The following is a 7,966-nucleotide window of genomic DNA, read 5'->3' as shown; positions in this document are numbered from 1 at the left end:
GATCCTGAGCATTACACAATGTATAGAAATGTGGAGTCACTATGTTGTATTCCTGAAACTAACACTGTCAACTCTACTTCAATAAAAAGATTTTTTCATTATAAAAAAATTTAATAATAAAATACTCTAATAAATTTTAATAATAAAATACTCTTTAAAAAAAAAAAGAAGAACTACTGTATATTAAAGTGAAATAATTTTCTCCAGGAAGAGCATTTGTAGCAGATAATTTGCAGACTGGACTGGCTGCTTTTTCATGTGCTACCATTTTATTTGAAAAAACAACTGACAGGCAAAGTATGCTTATTCAGACTTGGGTATTTGGCAGACATTTTACTGAAAATAAACTGAGCCTTTAACTTCAAGGAAAACAACTGACAATATTGTTGCCAGTGATAAAATGCAAGCTTTCAAGTGAAAATTAGAATTTTAGAAATCTGTATCCAACACCGTGAGCTTAACAGCTTACCAATATTTAAAGACTTTCTGATGAAACTGGTAGTAATATAAACAAATGTGATTTTTCGATACTGCATAATGAAATGTGTCAACATTTGGAAGATCTGCATAACTCAGTGAAATGGTATTTTCCACTTGATGTTACAAAATGACGCATGGGTAAAAGATCCATTCAAAGTGCAAGACCGATCAATGGATTTTAATGTAGCAAACTATAAAAAAATCATTGGGATGGTTTTAGATTCCACACTGCAGCTATCTTTAAGAAACTACCACTTGTCATGTGTCAGTGTAATTTCAAAGACAAATATTCACGATTACAGGACAATGTCCTGTAAAACAGTCCTCTTTGTTTCAATTTATGTATCTGAGAGCAAATTTTCTTCATAATTCAACCAGAGCCATAGATGGAATGCAGAGACATGAAAATCTAAGTGTGTTCTATTAAATCAAACACTAAAAAAGATTTGAAAAATCATGAAACAATACCACTCTTATCACTATTTTTTTATGTGGGAAAATACAGTTATATTTCATCAAAAACATGTTTATGTTAGCAGGTAGATCATTCTTTGCTCATTTTAATTGGATTTATATGTAAATTTTAAAAATTTTCTTAGCTTTAACTTCTTTTTTGTTGTTGTTGCATTTATAATTTATTAGCTCTTCCAGTGTTTCACAGTCATACAGGGGTTTCAATGATTAACATCAATAGGACAAAAGGTGGACCTACACAAATGTCTTGATTGAATCAGACTATTATTGATGGAATTTTTTACTCTATCCTAAGTAGTATTAGGCAGTCTTCCATCCAGGCAATTTCATAGCTTACAGGGGGGAATGTAAATGTCCTTAAATCTGGACAATAGTAAGCCCGTGGTTTGATGGTTACACTATCTCATACTGGTTATTTGTTATGGCGCGAGAGAGGCAGTAGGCTAGAAGGATTCCAACCAGCTGAAAGCAAGCAACTCCAAAAGAAATTCCCACAACCATTCCCATTTCTGACTCTTTAATGGTCATCACCTTTATAAAACAACTTTCATTGTTTACTTTATCTGCATCTCTCTGTGGAGAACAATTTTCAAGTGTACAGCAACTCTTGGGAAATCCTTTTTCTGAGTAATAATTAGTATCCCTCCAATCTCAATAGTCGGTGACACCACACGATGTAACGTATTTTGAATCTTGTCTACTGCATCGCTTCTATAATCTCCCACAGAGTTATACTGCTTTAAAGTTTTCTCATAATTATTCTTAAAGCTGTTCCTAATCTCATGCCTGAAAACAAATCCTACGATGGCAGCGACCAATTCAACCAAAAAAATGGGAGTCAGAAACATGGCATACAGTTTTAGCATCCATGCAGAAGCTCGGCAGGTAGCAAAACAGCCAAAGGTGCCCAAAAGCATGATGACAGTGCCAGTGCCAATGAGCACAAAGGGGACATTGGTGGCCTTCTTATTTAAAAGGAAAAATAATTCTCCAGGCTCATCTTGTCCCAAATGCCAACGGCAAGAAGGATTACACCAGTGATCCAGAAGATGAAAGTGTAGATCAAGAGGGCGCTCTTGAAACAAGTAATGACTGGTTTGGTCTGCAGCCTCCCAGATGGGGACACCATGACTAGCCCACGACCCTGCCCCACCGCCTCAGTTTTCATTTCTAATGCAGTAAATCTCAATCAATATAACCTATGTAAACTAAAGCTCTTTGGGATCCTCAATAATTTTTAAGAGTATAAAGAGGTCCTGAGTCCAAAAAGTTTGAGAATCACTGCTCAAGATGCTGAAGTCCTATTTTGCTTAGGCTGAAGTCTGCTTTTTGTCACTTGGAACTAAGTTAGAACTGATAGTGAGGAAAAGGCAAATCCAAGACCGGCGTCACATTAATACAGACAACGAAGCATCCAACTCAGTATTCAGGACAAAGAGAAAGAATCCAATCAATGCAGGACACAGGAGCCAGAGGTGACTGAGAATATAAGTCTTTCTCACTCTCCTTGCTTCTGGATCTGTAGAAATAGTGTAGATTCTCAAATCCAGAATTGGGATTTACTCAAAATATTAAGAAGAAGGATGATTTAAACTGACATTTAGGGGTGGCTCAGTGGTTGAGCATCTGCCTCCAGCCCAGAGCATGATCCCTGAGTCCCAAGATCAAGTGCCACATCAGGCTCCCTGTGGGGAGCCTGCTTGTCCCTCTGCCAATGTCTCTGCCTCTCTCTCTCTGTGTCTCTCATGAATAAATAAAAATTTAAAAAATAAAATAAACTGACATCTAGGTAACATAAGTTATAATAGGAAAAATTCTATTGAAATTTTATTTCAAAAAATAATGCTCACATGTCCATCACTGATGAATAGAAAATAAAATGGGGTAGAGCCAGAGAATGGAGTGTTGGGACACCCTGGGTGGCTCAATTGGTTAAGTGTCTGATTTTGGCACAGGTCATGATCCTGGGGTCCTGGAATCGAGCCCCCGCCTTTGACTCCATGCTCAGTGGGGAGTCCGCTTCTTCTCCCTCTGCCCCTCCCCATTCCTGCTCATTCTCTGTCTCTCTCTCTCTCTGTCTCCCCTTCTCTTTCTCTATTTCTCTTTCTCTTCCTCTCTCTCTCTCTCTCAAATAAAATTTTAAAATCTCAAAACAAATGGAATGTTATTTGGCCATAAAAAGGCATGAGGGGACAGCCCAGGTGGCTCAGCAGTTTAGCACCGCCTTCAGCCGAGGGCCTGATCCTGGAGACCTGGGATCGAGTCCCACATCAGGCTCCCTGCATGGAGCCTGCTTCTCCCTCTGCCTGTGTCTGTGCCTCTCTCTCTGTGTGTCTCTCATGAATAAATAAATAAAATCTTAAAAAAAAAAAAAAGGAATAAGGTACTGATTCATGCTATAATATAGATGAAACTTGAAAGCATTTTGATAAGTGAAAGACCAAAAGGCCACATTTGTATGATTGCATCGATTTGCAAGGTTCAAAACAGGCAAATCCACAGAGATAGAAAGTAGATTGATGATTGTCAAGGACTGGGGTAAGGGGAAATGAGGAGTTGCTGCTAACGGGTATGGGTTCCTTTTGGGGGCGATGAAACATTCTGGAATTAGTGGTAAAGCTTGCACAGTTTTGTTACCATTCTAGAAAATCAGTTATACATTTTTTAAAGATTTATTTATTTGACAGAGTGAGTGAGAGAGCACAAGCAAGGGCAGAGAGAGGGGTGGACTTCCCACTGAGCAGGGAGCCCAATGAGAGGCTCGATCCCAGGACCCCAGGACCATAATTTGAGCTGAAGGCAGACTGTTTAAACAACTGAGCCACCCAGGAGCCCCAACTATACATTTTTAAAGGGAGAATCTTATGGCATGTAAATTATATCTCAATTTTTAAAACCATTAAAAGAAAGTATAAACCTGATATATTTGTATCCTAGGGCTGCTATAACAACCAAACACAAACTTGTGGCTTAAAACAATAGAAATTTATTTTCTTACGGTGCTGGAGGCCAAAAGTCTGAAATCAAGGTGTCAGGAGGGCTGCACTCCCTCTGGAACTTCTGGGAAAGAATCTGCCCCTCCTCTTCTCCAGCTCTGGTGGTTACTGGCACTCCTTGGCCACATTACCCCAATTTCTGTCTTCACACACTGCTTTCTCTGTGTGTGTTTGCATGCATGCCTATGTGTGGTCTCCCTCTGACTCCTTTTAATAAGGACACTAGTGATGGCATTTAGGATCCACCCTGATAATCTTATCTCAAGATCCTTAATCAAATCTGCAAAGACCCTTTTTATGAATTAGGCGTTTCACAAGTTCCAGGGATTGGGTGGTAGATAGAGCTTTGAGGAAAATTATCAACCTACCACACCTGGTTTATATGTAAATAGTTGATGTGGGATGGCAGCCATAGGTGTGCACCACCTGGATCTGCCTTTGAGAAAGAACTTGCCAGTCAGCATAAGGAGTGCCACTAGCCAACAGCACCTCCAGGATGTGCCATACTCTCCTAGCACCCCAAGCCAATAACTGAGCATGGCAGGTATACGAGGGGCTGGTAATCTGCACAACATAGAACCTCTCTACTAGCTGTCTTTATGCCAGAGCTCTTCATGGAGCTGGCTGAGATTTAGCTCTGCCTACTTAATCCATCTTCCTTCTTTCTCTCCTTTCCTGCCTATTCCTGTTTTCTCTCCTTTTTCTATTTCACAAGGTTACTCCCATGAATCTGTTGCATTGCCAGCTTAGGCTTGATAATTATCTTCCCAGAGGATCCAAACTCAGTTAATACTAGGAGTGGTCCAAGGCAGCCGATAGCAAGATGGACTTTCGGGAGTAGGTTACTCACCGCCCAGCTGTAAATGATGACCTCGTGCCCTAGTGTCATTGATAGTATAAGATGGCACAAGATGGCACAAGATGGCAGTCTAGGCACTAAACTTTTGCCAGTAGTAATTCAGGAAATGGTTGTGGTGAAGACTTTTCTGGCCAGTGCAGCGATACAGCAACTTGGAAGTGAACAATGCATACAAGGAAAATGGAATTGAATGGTTATTATGAAGAGACATGAAAAGATAATGAAAAACTGAAGGCAGTTGCAGGCTCCCCTCTGGGAGCCTGATGTGGGACTGGATCCCTGTACCCAGGATTGCGCCCTGAGCCGAAGGCAGACACTCGACCACTGAGCCACCCAGGCATCCCAAGAGTCTTATCTCCTGTAGTAAGAGAATAGACACAGCTTGTGGAACGAAATCAGGGTAGTCAAACATCAAAGACTATTGAATACCGAGCCAAGGTCAGTCTGTTATGCTAAGTTTGAGGCTCTGGCCAGAAAATATGGAATGCTGAAACATTGAATGGGGATGTATCCTCCAAAAGACTTGAGGTCTGTGTACTCCCTGAACCTGCAGAGACTGCAGAAACTATTTAGAGTTAGCGTTTCCTATTTAGAGTTAGCGTTTCCTCTGTGAGACCCTATTTGGAGTTAGCATTGCTTCTATGCAGAAAGACATTGCACAGAGACCTCTCCCCTGCAAGACAACTGGTCGCCCCTCCTCCTCACCAGGCTGCCGAATCAATAACAAGGGCAAAATGCCAGCATAACACAACCGAGCACATGCTGGAAATGACAAGGGAAGAAGAGATTGCACCCTAAATGATCTGCAAGGATTAGCTAGGATGTGTTCATAGACACTAGAGGATTGGATTTTGAGTACGCTTGACCAACTCCTGTACAAGCAGGAGTTCACGTAGCGGCACTCTCTCAGAACACAAGAGTTCACACTCTGGTAAGGACCGGAAGGGCTGGGACAAGCTCACTGGTAGGGTGGCTTTAAAATTCCGAAGAAAGTAATGGCCCGTGCTAAGTGAATTTGAAATGCATGAGTTGCCATGGCAGACAGTGGAGAAAATAATTAAGAGGCTCAGGGAATTGGACTTGCTGGGATGCATATATTATGTAGGGTCAAAAGACCAATCAGAGGATCATATTCCACGGGAAGACCAAAGGCCGCCACTCTCAAAGGCCATCAGAAATGCAGTGGTAAGAGGGGCACTGACACCACTCAAAATTCCATGCCAGTCCTCCTCTGCAGATTAGTCCTAACTATGGGACAGGCTGTCACAGAGAGCGGTTCCTTAATGGTAATGGTGATATGGGTCCCCGAAATAGTAGAGGCCAGGTAGTGGCACACAACTGCCCAGCAGAAGCCCTTTTAAGAGAAAAAAGGGACACCAGGATCAAGTTGAAGCAGGACCAGCGTGTGTGGAAGCTGCATGAGGGAGTAGTCTGGGTTCCCACTTACCTTCCCCATTTGCACCAATGCTCCTCCTTTAGTCTGTACCTTCTGGTCATATGGAGAGCCTCCCAGGACCAGCTGAAGCAGGAGGACGGAGCCTGCACTTGGTTTGAAAATGGATGTGAGTGAAAACTGGAAATAAATGGAGGCTGCAGTACAGTGCCATTCAGGGGTGACTTTGAAAGACAGTGGTGAGAGAAAAATCTTTACAGTGGCTGGAGCTTTGACTGTACACCCACCCGATCATTCACTTTGTGCAGAAGGAGAAAGGGTCCAAGGGAAGTATATAGTGAGACAATCGTGGACAGTAACAAATGGCCTGAGAGACCAGTTAAGGACCTACAAGGAAAATTCTGGAAGCTTGGAGCAAGGAGTTCTGGAGTAAAGGCCAGTGAATGGATATATGAGGAGGGACACAAAGCGTAAAGGTGTTTGCATTGCACGTTAACACCTATCAGGAAACATCCACCACAGAGAGGCAATAAACAACGGGGTAGATAAAATGGATAAGCCAGGTGATGTTAGCCAGCCTTCATCATCAGTTACTTGAGAACTGGAAAGATGGGCATGTCGGAGATGGCGGCCATACGGGGCCTAGCAGCATGGCCTTCTACTTACCAAGGCTGATTTAGGTACTGTAACCTGCCAATAATAAAGACCAATGCCGGCCCCATGATATGGCACTGTTTCTTGAGAGGACCAGCTAGCCACTCGGTGGCACGTTGATACTCCGGACCTCTGATGTCCTGAAAGGACCAATGTGACTCATTCTCTCAGGAAAAGACACTTAAAAGGTTAGGGGTGCCCAGGTGACTCAGTCAGTTGAGAGTCTGCCTTTGGCTCAAGTCATGATCTCAGGATTCTGGGATTGAGCCCCACATTGGGGCGGTGGGGGGGGTGTTCCTGCTCAGCGGGGAGTCTCCCTCTCCTCTAACCCTCCACCCGTTTGTGCTCTCTCTGTCACACACACAAATAAATAAAATCTTAAAAAATTAAATTAAAAATAAAGTAAAAGGTTGTATTTTTCCTGCCTCGTTCCTGCCAAAACCATGATCTGAAGGCTTAGTGTGACTCCCCTGCAGCCAGCCATGAAATCACACATGACATCACATCCAAACTGCTTCACTGCAAAGAGAGAAATGGGCCGATGACCATGGATCCAATGGTTGTATCATGTACAATCCTATCCAAAAAGCAGCCAACCTCCAGCAGCAGTGAAATGGCCCGCCGAGGTGCAAGTGCAATGCACCTGGAGAAGCACTCCCCCAGCGTGTGTAGAGAAGTGGCCTGCGTGGCTCAGGAGAGGCCCACGGTAACCATGGAGCTGCATCACCTGGACCCCCGTAGGACGAGCTTGCTGGCCCGCAGCTGGGGGTGCAGCCGGCTGACAGCCCCTATCTGCAGCACCTTCGGGCTCCTCCCACTCAGTCCTCTTTTGCACCCTCTCTCCTCTCAGAGGCATCAGACATACATTGGATCTGAAGGCTTTCTGTGCCTAATCTGGCTTCCCTGCTCTTTGTGTTTCACAGCGCTCTTGACCTGACAGTGATGTTTCACTGTACGTCTCTTGCATTTGTAACTCTATCCCAGTGTTTCTTCCTGGAGGACCTGAGCTGACACTTATAATAATCACTAATCACGTTTTTCTGACCAGTCAATACAATAAAATTAACTTACATTTCCTGCCTCACCAATGGGCCCCCACTTAACACATGC

General features: G+C 43.1%; 1 pseudogene; it reads right to left on the bottom strand.

Moving 5' to 3' along the window:
* Positions 1 to 1,335: 1,335 nt before the first annotated feature.
* Positions 1,336 to 2,104, bottom strand: LOC121480833 (annotated as a pseudogene).
* Between the last annotated feature and the right edge of the window lie 5,862 nt (positions 2,105 to 7,966).

The sequence above is a fragment of the Vulpes lagopus genome, chromosome 22 (genome assembly GCF_018345385.1).
Source record: "Vulpes lagopus strain Blue_001 chromosome 22, ASM1834538v1, whole genome shotgun sequence".
In the NCBI taxonomy this organism is placed as follows: domain Eukaryota; kingdom Metazoa; phylum Chordata; class Mammalia; order Carnivora; family Canidae; genus Vulpes; species Vulpes lagopus.
Note: the sequence above shows the minus strand (reverse complement) of the source record. Positions and strands in the feature narration are given on the sequence as shown.